Source organism: Grammomys surdaster, unplaced genomic scaffold (assembly GCF_004785775.1).
Source record: "Grammomys surdaster isolate TR1022 unplaced genomic scaffold, NIH_TR_1.0 126785, whole genome shotgun sequence".
In the NCBI taxonomy this organism is placed as follows: Eukaryota; Metazoa; Chordata; class Mammalia; order Rodentia; family Muridae; genus Grammomys; species Grammomys surdaster.
In genome coordinates this window covers 3,214-12,647 of record NW_021621572.1, presented here as the reverse complement: position 1 = coordinate 12,647, position 9,434 = coordinate 3,214, and the positions used below count along the sequence as shown (strand labels likewise).

General features: G+C 39.6%; 1 long non-coding RNA gene across 1 annotated transcript; it reads right to left on the bottom strand.

Annotated features, from left to right (window-relative positions):
• Positions 1-205: 205 nt before the first annotated feature.
• On the bottom strand, positions 206-8,342 carry LOC114615510. The gene is made up of 2 exons (XR_003710481.1): positions 8,302-8,342; positions 206-471 (listed from the first exon to the last, which is right to left on the bottom strand). It is a non-coding gene; the product is annotated as an uncharacterized LOC114615510 (long non-coding RNA).
• Between the last annotated feature and the right edge of the window lie 1,092 nt (positions 8,343-9,434).

The window sequence follows — 9,434 nt, the reverse complement described above, 5'->3', positions numbered from 1 at the left end:
TATTCTGAAATATGTGTTTGTTTCATGGCAGGGCATAGATCCTCATAGGACATTTTATACACTCACACACATACACACACACACACACACAGACACACACACACACCAAAGAAATACTTTTCATGCATACAGACCAATCTCGTTCAAATAGTGACTTAATCTGGTATATGGGCTGTTTTAATTTTCAATGAATGGCAAATTGGACTAAATTTGTAAGAGATTTTTTTATTGTCATTTAAATACATAGAGACAGGAAGTTAAGTACACAGGACAAAAAAGTAATATTCTCAATGAATTTTCTCATGAGAGGTTGCAGACCAACTAGAAACAGTGTTGCAGAATGTCATGAACCACCCAGTAAGTGTGAGTGCTGTAACTGAGCCAGTGTCCTCTGGAGAAGCAGTAGTTGCTGTTTGTCTCCGAGCCACCACTCCAGAATAATAGACGATACATTGAATAGAAGAAGATTCCCTTGAAATAATGTAAAATATTGTTATTTTTAGATGCATGTCCCAACACTGCTTAGATTCACAGCAAGAATTGTGCTCTGGGCCCTCTCAAGTTTTCATTTAGTGATGCAGAATAGGTAAATGAGTACTTTTAATTTCTAGATGACTTAGAGATCTTACTAGGTTTGTTTTTATAATTTAGTTGGAAAAACTATCTGTCATTCATATACGATGAAACTGTTTATCCCTTGTTCTTCAGGAAACAGTGCTTGAATATACTGTTGCTAATACAACTTTGGTATCAATCTTGAAATAAGTCATTTGTACATAGATTTCTTCTTGCAGTACTTTCACTATGTTAATAATGTCAATCTTTCTCTCAATATTTCTTTGTCAAAAGATGTCTTATTGTTTTTGTTGGTAAATCTCATTAGTTGATTTTCAAATTATTTTTATTAGGTTCACCTGAAGAACCAATGGGTTCCCATGGAAGTTGCTTCCACATTCTTTCTCCCCCACCTCTTCAATTACTTTCTGATTCCTTCGTCTCAAAACAAAAGGCCAAGTATATTCTGCACAGCTGAGGTTTGGATGTTTCCAGATACTCATAGTTGTGCCCTAACTCATTCCTTCAACAAAACATTCTTCTCAAACATGCCTACAAGTGGTCACGGCCTCCTTTTATTCATCTGGTACTAAAACCGCATACGGGATCAGTCTCTCTGCAGCATCTCATCTGACTGGTCTGGTTTGTTTGTTGCTGGCTTCTGCCAGGCAACAAGTTTGACTCCAAATTCTACAGTGTCACTCTTCTCCCCCTGTTCTAATAATTCATTTCTGGTCATCTATTTTTGTAAGCACCTCACTGGTTAAGGAAGCCTGCTTCACCTCTTGGAAAAACATCAAACATCTCTCTCTGGCTTGTCGATCCTGCCACACCCTCTAGGGTCCTGAACAAAGGGACAAGTAAGACAGTTACTTGTCTCGCTGTGTTGGAAACCTCTTCTTCCACAGAAGTGTCTTCCAGTCCATCTTTTTAATTGAGTTCTCCTCTACTTGCTGTGACTGCTGGTCTCTTCTCCTCTAGTGTTAAGTATCGATTCAGAACTTCCTATTCTCCTTACTAGTACTACCAAAGCCACACTGGCATACCAGGAACCCTTGTAGTCCTGCCCATTTAACATGAATAGAGACGACACTCCTCTGTGACTTGTGACACTTCTCTCCTACAAGTCTCTTACTCTTCTTGGGGCTGCCCTAGATATAAATTCTAGACATCATGTCACTTATATTTCTCAAATCTTTTTCTCAGCTAATTCATAGAGCTTTGACTTCCTTCCTTCTAGGAGCTGCAGCCCTACAGCTTCCTTCTGCCCTCTTGGACAAGTGACTATTTCCTTGCCTCTTCCTCCTCTTCCTCAGAGTTACCTGATTCATCTTCACCTGGGCCTAAGGATTGCAACCCTGTGCTCCACAACTCTTGCTACAAATCGTTTGCTATGGGACATATTTTCTCAGTGCCCTCCTAGACTTCTAGGATACGTGAATCATCACTGGGTTGGAGGTCATTTATTTTTCTAAACTGTTCCCTCTAAGCTCCATTTAGAAGCCAAGAGATTCCTTAGATGACCTTAAACTTTATTTCTACCCTTACCTCATCCACTTCTCACAGGTGTTTTGTCTCTTCCTTTATGCCCTTGTGGTCAAGGTATGACTATCTCTTCCTCCTCGGAATCAGAAGATCCTAAAACCTCACTTTCTTTGATAAAACACTTGGCCTAATCACAGCTCACTTAAAGGCTCTGGACTCCATACTCGGTTTTCACATTATCTCCCTTTAAGGAAGCCACTCCTGTACCTGCAAAAACAAATGATGCTCAGATCTCTCATATCTAAACTTTATCTGCTCTAAGTTTTAAAGCCTTTCATCTCTAAGGTTTTACCCATTTCCATTCTTTTTATTCTTATCTAATACAATCCATTTTAACTGGTGCTATCCCTGCTTCTAGCACTTTTCACTCCTGCCCAACTCACCTTTTCCCAACCATGACTGTCTTATGTCTTCCTCAGGAAAAAGTAGGTCTAACAGACACATTAATGAAACACCAAGATTAGCTAAATGGAGAACATGCACAAACATTCATTTCAAGCCTTGAAGAGGTCAACTAATAGGAGGGCAGGAGTCCTAGGAGCAGGTAAAAGAGTACAAGAAAACTTCACTCCTACCCTCAGTATTCCTCAACATCCCCTAGAAAGAAAACCACCAGCCAACAATCATAGCATATATGCAGTCTACCTAGTGTAGACCCATACAGGCTCGAAGATTGTGCTTCAGTATCTGGGAAACCCCAGTAATCCAGGTAAGATAATTCTGTTGCCTGTGCTCTCCTTGTGTCTTTGACACCTCTGGTTTCCACAATTCCTTCTCCTCCTCTTCTCTGAGTTTCTCCAAGCTCTTAGGTAAGAAAAGCCATAGAGACTGCAAATCAGGCTTCTCTATGCCTAGTGTTTAGGTGTGGGTCATTTATACTACTCCCATGCCCTGCTGAAGGCAGACTTTTTCACCACAGTTGGTATAGTCACCAAACTATGAATAGAGCAGAACATCATTATTGAAGCTGATTTTTGTTGTGGGAGAGGGCAGTTATATTTGGTTCTATTGTATCATTCTGGCTTATCTTGCTTCTAGTTTCTGGTCAACCAGTCAGTGTCAGTTACAGCCTCCTTCTTCTTTCATGTGCCTCCAATTAAACCAGTCACTAATTGGCTACCACCACAAGTGTGCTACTATTGACCCAGCACATCTTGCAAGGAGGAAACATTATAGGCTGAAGGTTTTATTCCAGGATTGTCTTCCCCTCCCTTCACTTATCCATAAATTTCCCAACCTACCATGGCTACAAGATTCACTCCTCTCCCATCCCCTTCAAAAAAATAGCAAGCCTCTTCTGGATACCCACTGAACAAGACATAATATGTGAAAATACTAATAGGCATAATTACTCATATCAAAGCTAGGCAAGGTAATTAAGTAGGAGGAAAACCATGGGGAGATTAGCCAAAGAGTCAGTCTCTCTCTCTCTCTCTCTCTCTCTCTCTCTCTCTCTCTCTCTCCCCCTCTCTCTCTCTCTCTCTGACCTATATTGTCAGCCGATAATATCAAACAACATCAGCCAATAGTACAAAACCAAAAACAACAACCAAAAAAAGCCGGGTATGTTGGCCCTCATGTATTACTTTGGAGACAGACTCAGATGGATCTCAAATTTAGAGGTTTGTACGTATCCACCCTATTTGCACGACAGCCAAAGCTATAGAGAAAATCATTGTCTTCTAAAACAAACACAAAAAGAACAAAACTAAAAATTGTAAAACATTGAGCTAACAAAAATTTAACCATAATGTTATTATGCACTATACTAAGGCTATCATTGTGTTATTTAAACACTGATTTCTGTGCTTCCATTTCTGGTTGTAATCATTATTTAAGCATTTCCTGACTCAATGTTTTATAAGTATTGTTCCACATTAATTCTCTGATTTGTCAATAAACGTTAATAAGCCACTGACAGAGTAGGTGAGAGAATAAGCAGAACTTCCTCTCAGCCATGGCATGGGGAAAGAAAATGGGAGAGGGGATTCAGTATAAGGAGGGTCCATAAGACCTCGTGAGAAAACACTTCAAGCCTAGAGAGTCAGATCAGTACTAAAATGCAAGCATCACTAGGAATTTGACTAGGGAGTAGCGAGATTAGCTTAGAGGATGAAAATAAAGGAATATAGTTCATTTAGTTTGCACTCAAAGCTTGATAAATGAAAATAATACTCCAGTTTAAATTTTGTGACTAAGTATTTCAGGCTCCTTGAATAGATCTTCAGAGGTTCAGCTGATCCCAAATCAGCTACAGTGAAAAAAAAAAAAGAAAGAAAGAAAGAAAGAAAGAAACAAAGAAACAAAGAAAAAAGAAAGAAAGAAAAAGAAAGAAGAAAGAAAAAAGAAAGAAAGAAATCCCTGCTGAGTCAAAAACAAGTGGCCCTTCAATACAAGCCAGCTTCCCAGACTGGACAGTTTCCTAGCTAGGCATGAGGCTACATTCCTTTGAGGAGGGGCTCATGCTGGCCTGACTCACACTAGACAAAAGAGCAAAAACATCTGTGATACCAACAACTTCCCAGAGAAGGGCAGGGTCAGATCTATTGAAGCATCTATGGGTAATGAGATGGAAAAGAATATTCCATTGAAGTGGACTTAGCTGGTATAGCTATTTTACCATCTGACAAAATAGACATCAAATGAAAATTAATTTAAAGCAATGCAGGACATTACATGTTCATTAAGAAAAAAAAATCCAAATGGAGGATGTTTCAATACTTATATGTATGTACAAAACATACGAGCACCATAGTTAGAAACACGCATTGACCCTCATGTATTGATAATGGGAGATTTCAATATCTCATGACCACCAAAGGACAGGCCCTACAGACTGAAAGTAATCAGAGAAATGCTACAACTGACTGATGTGAAAAAACAAAGAAACCTCACAGATATTTACAGAACATCCCATCCAAAAACAAAGGAATATACGTTGTTTTCTCAGCACCTCCCAAACTGACCAAATCATTGAATACAAAACAAGTCTCCATAGATACCACAAAATCTGAATAACTACCCTGCATTATCAGCCAGTCATGATAAAAGCTGCACATCAATAATAGAAACAACCGAAGGTGGCTTACAGACCCTTTGAAGCTGAACAACTTTCTACTATACTCATAATATAAAATACGTTAGAAGAACTCTAAAGAAGCAAGTGAAAGACCTATATGATGGAAAAATGACAAACCTTTGAAGAAAGAAATGGAAGAATATATCAGAAGATGGAAAGATCGCTCAAGCTCATAGATCAGTAGGATTAACAGAGTGAAAATGGCGATCTTACCAAAAGCAAACTACAGATTCACCACAATCCCCAACAAATTCCCAAAAGAATAGTTTACAGACCTTGAAAGGACAATTCCAGCTTTGTGTGGAAGAACAAAATCCCAGGAGATTTAAAACAATTCTGAACAATAAGAGAATTGCATGGCATTTGGATAAAAACAGACACAGTGATCTATGGAATAGAACTGAAGGTGCAGAAATAATCCCAACAACATACGGGCACCTAATTTTTAATAAGAAGCCCAGAATCACACAATGGGAATAAAGACAGCATCTTCAATAATGAAGCTTGTTACATTTTATCTTTGCATAGAGAAGACAGCAGATAGGTCCATATTCATCAGCTTGTACAAAACTCAAGTTCAAGTGACTCAAAGACCTCAACATAATAAATCCAGTCAAACTGAAACTGACAGAAGAGAAAGTGCATAAAAGCCTAAATACACAGGTATAGGAGACATCCTTCTGAATGAAATGCCAATAGTACAAACACTAAGATCAATACTCTTTTGGTTGGGAGCCTAGCCTTTAATGGCTGAGCCATCTCTCCAGCCCTATCGATACTTTCTAAATACAACATCATGAAAGTGGTACACTGCCAGGGACCACCGCAGTTGGGTATGGGAGTCCCTGGGATGAGGGTCCTCGAAGGCTAGGTGGGTTTTCATTTCAGTCTGTAGAACTTGCCACACAGATTGTAGTGGGGTTGGTGTGGCAGTACACTTTTGTAAGGTGAAAAAAAGACACTCAGGCTGGAGAGATGGCTCAGTGGTTAAGAGCACTGACTGCTCTTCCAGAGGTCCTGAGTTCAATTCCCAGCAACCACATGGTGGCTCACAACCATCTGTAATAGGACCTGATGCCCTCTTCTGGTGTGTCTGAAGAGAGCAACAGTGTACTCACATACATAAAATAAATAAATCTTAAAAAAAAAAAGAAAAGAAAAAGAAAAAAAGACACTTAGAGAAAGAGACAATACAAGGAATGGGAAAGGTGTTTTATGAACTTTATTACTGATAGAGGCCTTATATAAAAATACATAATATTATATGCCTGTGTGTGTGTATGCATATTTATATATAGTATATGTATGCTTTATATACAAATTATGAAGAACTCAACAAACAAGATCTTGAAAAAATTCACTTAAAAAATGGGTTTCAGATACAGAGACTTTTCAACAAAGGAATCTCAAATGGGTCAGGGACACTTAAAGAAATTTTCAACAACCTTAACACAGAAAAAAATAAATCAATAAAAACTACTTTGAGATTCAATCTTACACACGTCAGAATGGTTAAGATCAATAATATATATGGCAGCTCATGCTGGCAAGGATCTGGATAACGGAAACATCCCTTCATTTCCTGAATGAGTGAAAACGAATACAGCCACGACGGAAAACAATATCATGTTTCCTCAGAAAAGTAGGAGTTCATTTATTTGAAGAACCAGCTGGCTGGGCGGTGGTGGTGCACGCCTTTGATCCCAGCACTTGGGAGGCAGAGGCAGGCGGATTTCTGAGTTCGAGGCCAGCCTGGTCTACAGAGTGAGTTCCAGGACAGCAAGGACTACACAGAGAAACCCTGTCTCGAAAAACCATGTCAAAAGTATCCCCCCTCCAGGAAAAAGACATTGGGATGGGTATGGCCCTCATGCCTCACTGGACAATGACAGGAGGACCGGAGCCATTACAAGATCCCCTTCAATTATTGGAGGTCAGGCCTCTATTCCCACCTTCTCAAGATAAGAATCACCACAACCCTTCTATACTTAAAGAAGGGAGGAGATGTCAGGGGCAGCCCTGCTTATACACTTAGTCCTAAATTCAGCCATCGGCCTAAAATCAGCAATAGGCCTGACATACATACATGCTAACACCAAGTCTTGGGTCTCTATGGAAAAACACTGAAACAAATGGCCATAAGCTAGTGGTGGTGCACGCCTTTAATCCCACCACTTGGGAGGCAGAGGCAGGCAGATTTCTGAGTTTGAGGCCAGCCTGGTCTACAGAGTGAGTTCCAGGACAGCCAGGGCTACTACACAGAGAAACCCTGTCTCGAAAAACAAACAAAACAAAAAAGGCCATAAGCTATTGCAAACAGGCAGCTTTTGTGGAAATTTACAATCCTGAGTAGTCATAGACCTTGTAAATAGGTAGGTAACCTTGGCGGACAGTACCAACTTAGATAAGGACAAGTGAATCATAGGCAGAGTCATAGTGACCTGTCCCCTGAACCTTCACCCAGCCGATACCCTGTTCTGAAAGATATCTGTACTCCCCCGAACACCTATGCTCCAGTGTCAGCACCTTCCCCACATCCTGCCTTTTTGTCTTTATAACCCCTGTGTGAATATGTAAAAATTACCATTTGATTTAAAGTAATAAATAATTAGTTTAAAAAATTGACATCATAAAACTTACAGGCAATTGGATACAACAAGAAAAAAAAAATCAGACAAAGTGAGGTAACCCAGGTGCGGAATGACAAATACAGTATGAATTCAATTCTAAGTGGATATTAGCTATTAGCTAAAGGATAATCAATGCAGACAGAAGCATAACATGGCTGACCTCTGAGAGGCCCAAAGAGCAGCTGATTGAGACAGATACATGTACTTACACCCAACCATTAGAATGAAGTCAGGGAGCCCTGTGGTTGAATTAGGGAAAGACTGGAAGAAGCTGAGGAGGAGGAGGGCATCCCTATAGGAAGATCAATACTCTCAAATAACCTGAAACCCTGAGATCTCTCAGACACTGAGCTACCCACCAGGCAACATACATGAGCTGGTCCGAGACCCTTGGCAGATATACAGCAAAGGACAGCCTGAACTGGCCTCAGTGGGAGAAGAGGCACCGAAGCCTCCAGATACTTGAGGCCCCAAGGAGTCAGGAGGTCTTACCAAAGGAAGGGGGAGAAGATCCTCTTGAAGACAGAGTAGAGAGGGAATGGGATGAGGAACTGTAGGAAGATGGCAATGACTGGACTGTAAAAAAATAAAAGTGACAATAGTAAATAATAATAATAATAATAATAACTCACAATCCACAGGAAAAAAGAGGTTAGGTAAAAGAAAGAAGGAGAACTTCTACATTTGATAAGCAACCTCAGCAAAGTGGCTGGATATAAAATTAAATCAAACAAATCGGTAGCCTTCCTCTACACAAAGGATAAATAGACTGAAATAAGGAAATTAGGGAAACAACACCCTTCACGGTCATCATAAATATTGAAAATATCTTGGTGTGACTCTAACCAAGTAAGAGAGATGTGTTCGACAAGAACTTCAAGTCTCTGAAGAAAGAAATCAAAGGGGAGAATTTGATGAACAGAATGCCAATGGCTGAGGATCTAATGTCAACTATAGACAATCAGGAAATCATAAAATTGAAAAGCTTCTGAAAGGCAAAGGACACTGTCAATAGGACAAAATGGCAACCAATTAACTGATTGGAAAAGATCTTTACCAAACCTACATTCGATAAAGGGATAGTATCCAGAATATACAAAGAACTCAAAAAGTTAGACTCCAAAGAACCAAATAACCCTATTTAAAAAAAGTGGTGCACAGAGGTAAACAAAGAATTCTCAACTGAGGAATCTCAAATGATCAAGAAAAACCTAGAGAAATGGTCAACATCCTTAGTCATCAGAGAAATACAAATCAAATCAACCCTGAGAGTCCACCTCACAACAGTCAGAATGGCTAAGATCAAAAACTCAGGTGACAGCAGATGCTGCAGAGAATGTGGAGAAAGAGTGTCAGGAGCCAGCATCATAGGATAAGCTAAGAACTAGCAGGTGATCTTCCTGAGATGGTCTGCTTTGAATTATAACTGGAGACTTATTTGCTTTCATAGGCAAGACCCAAAAGAATTTATTTTAGGAAAGATTCCTGCTATTAATATGCTTTTCCCATTATTATTAAACATACTTAACAATCACTAGGTATTAGCCCACTCCTTTGGAATGGATCTTTGCAGATCTACGAAGATGTACTGTCTTGTAGTGATTTTGTAGTGATGCAATATAAAC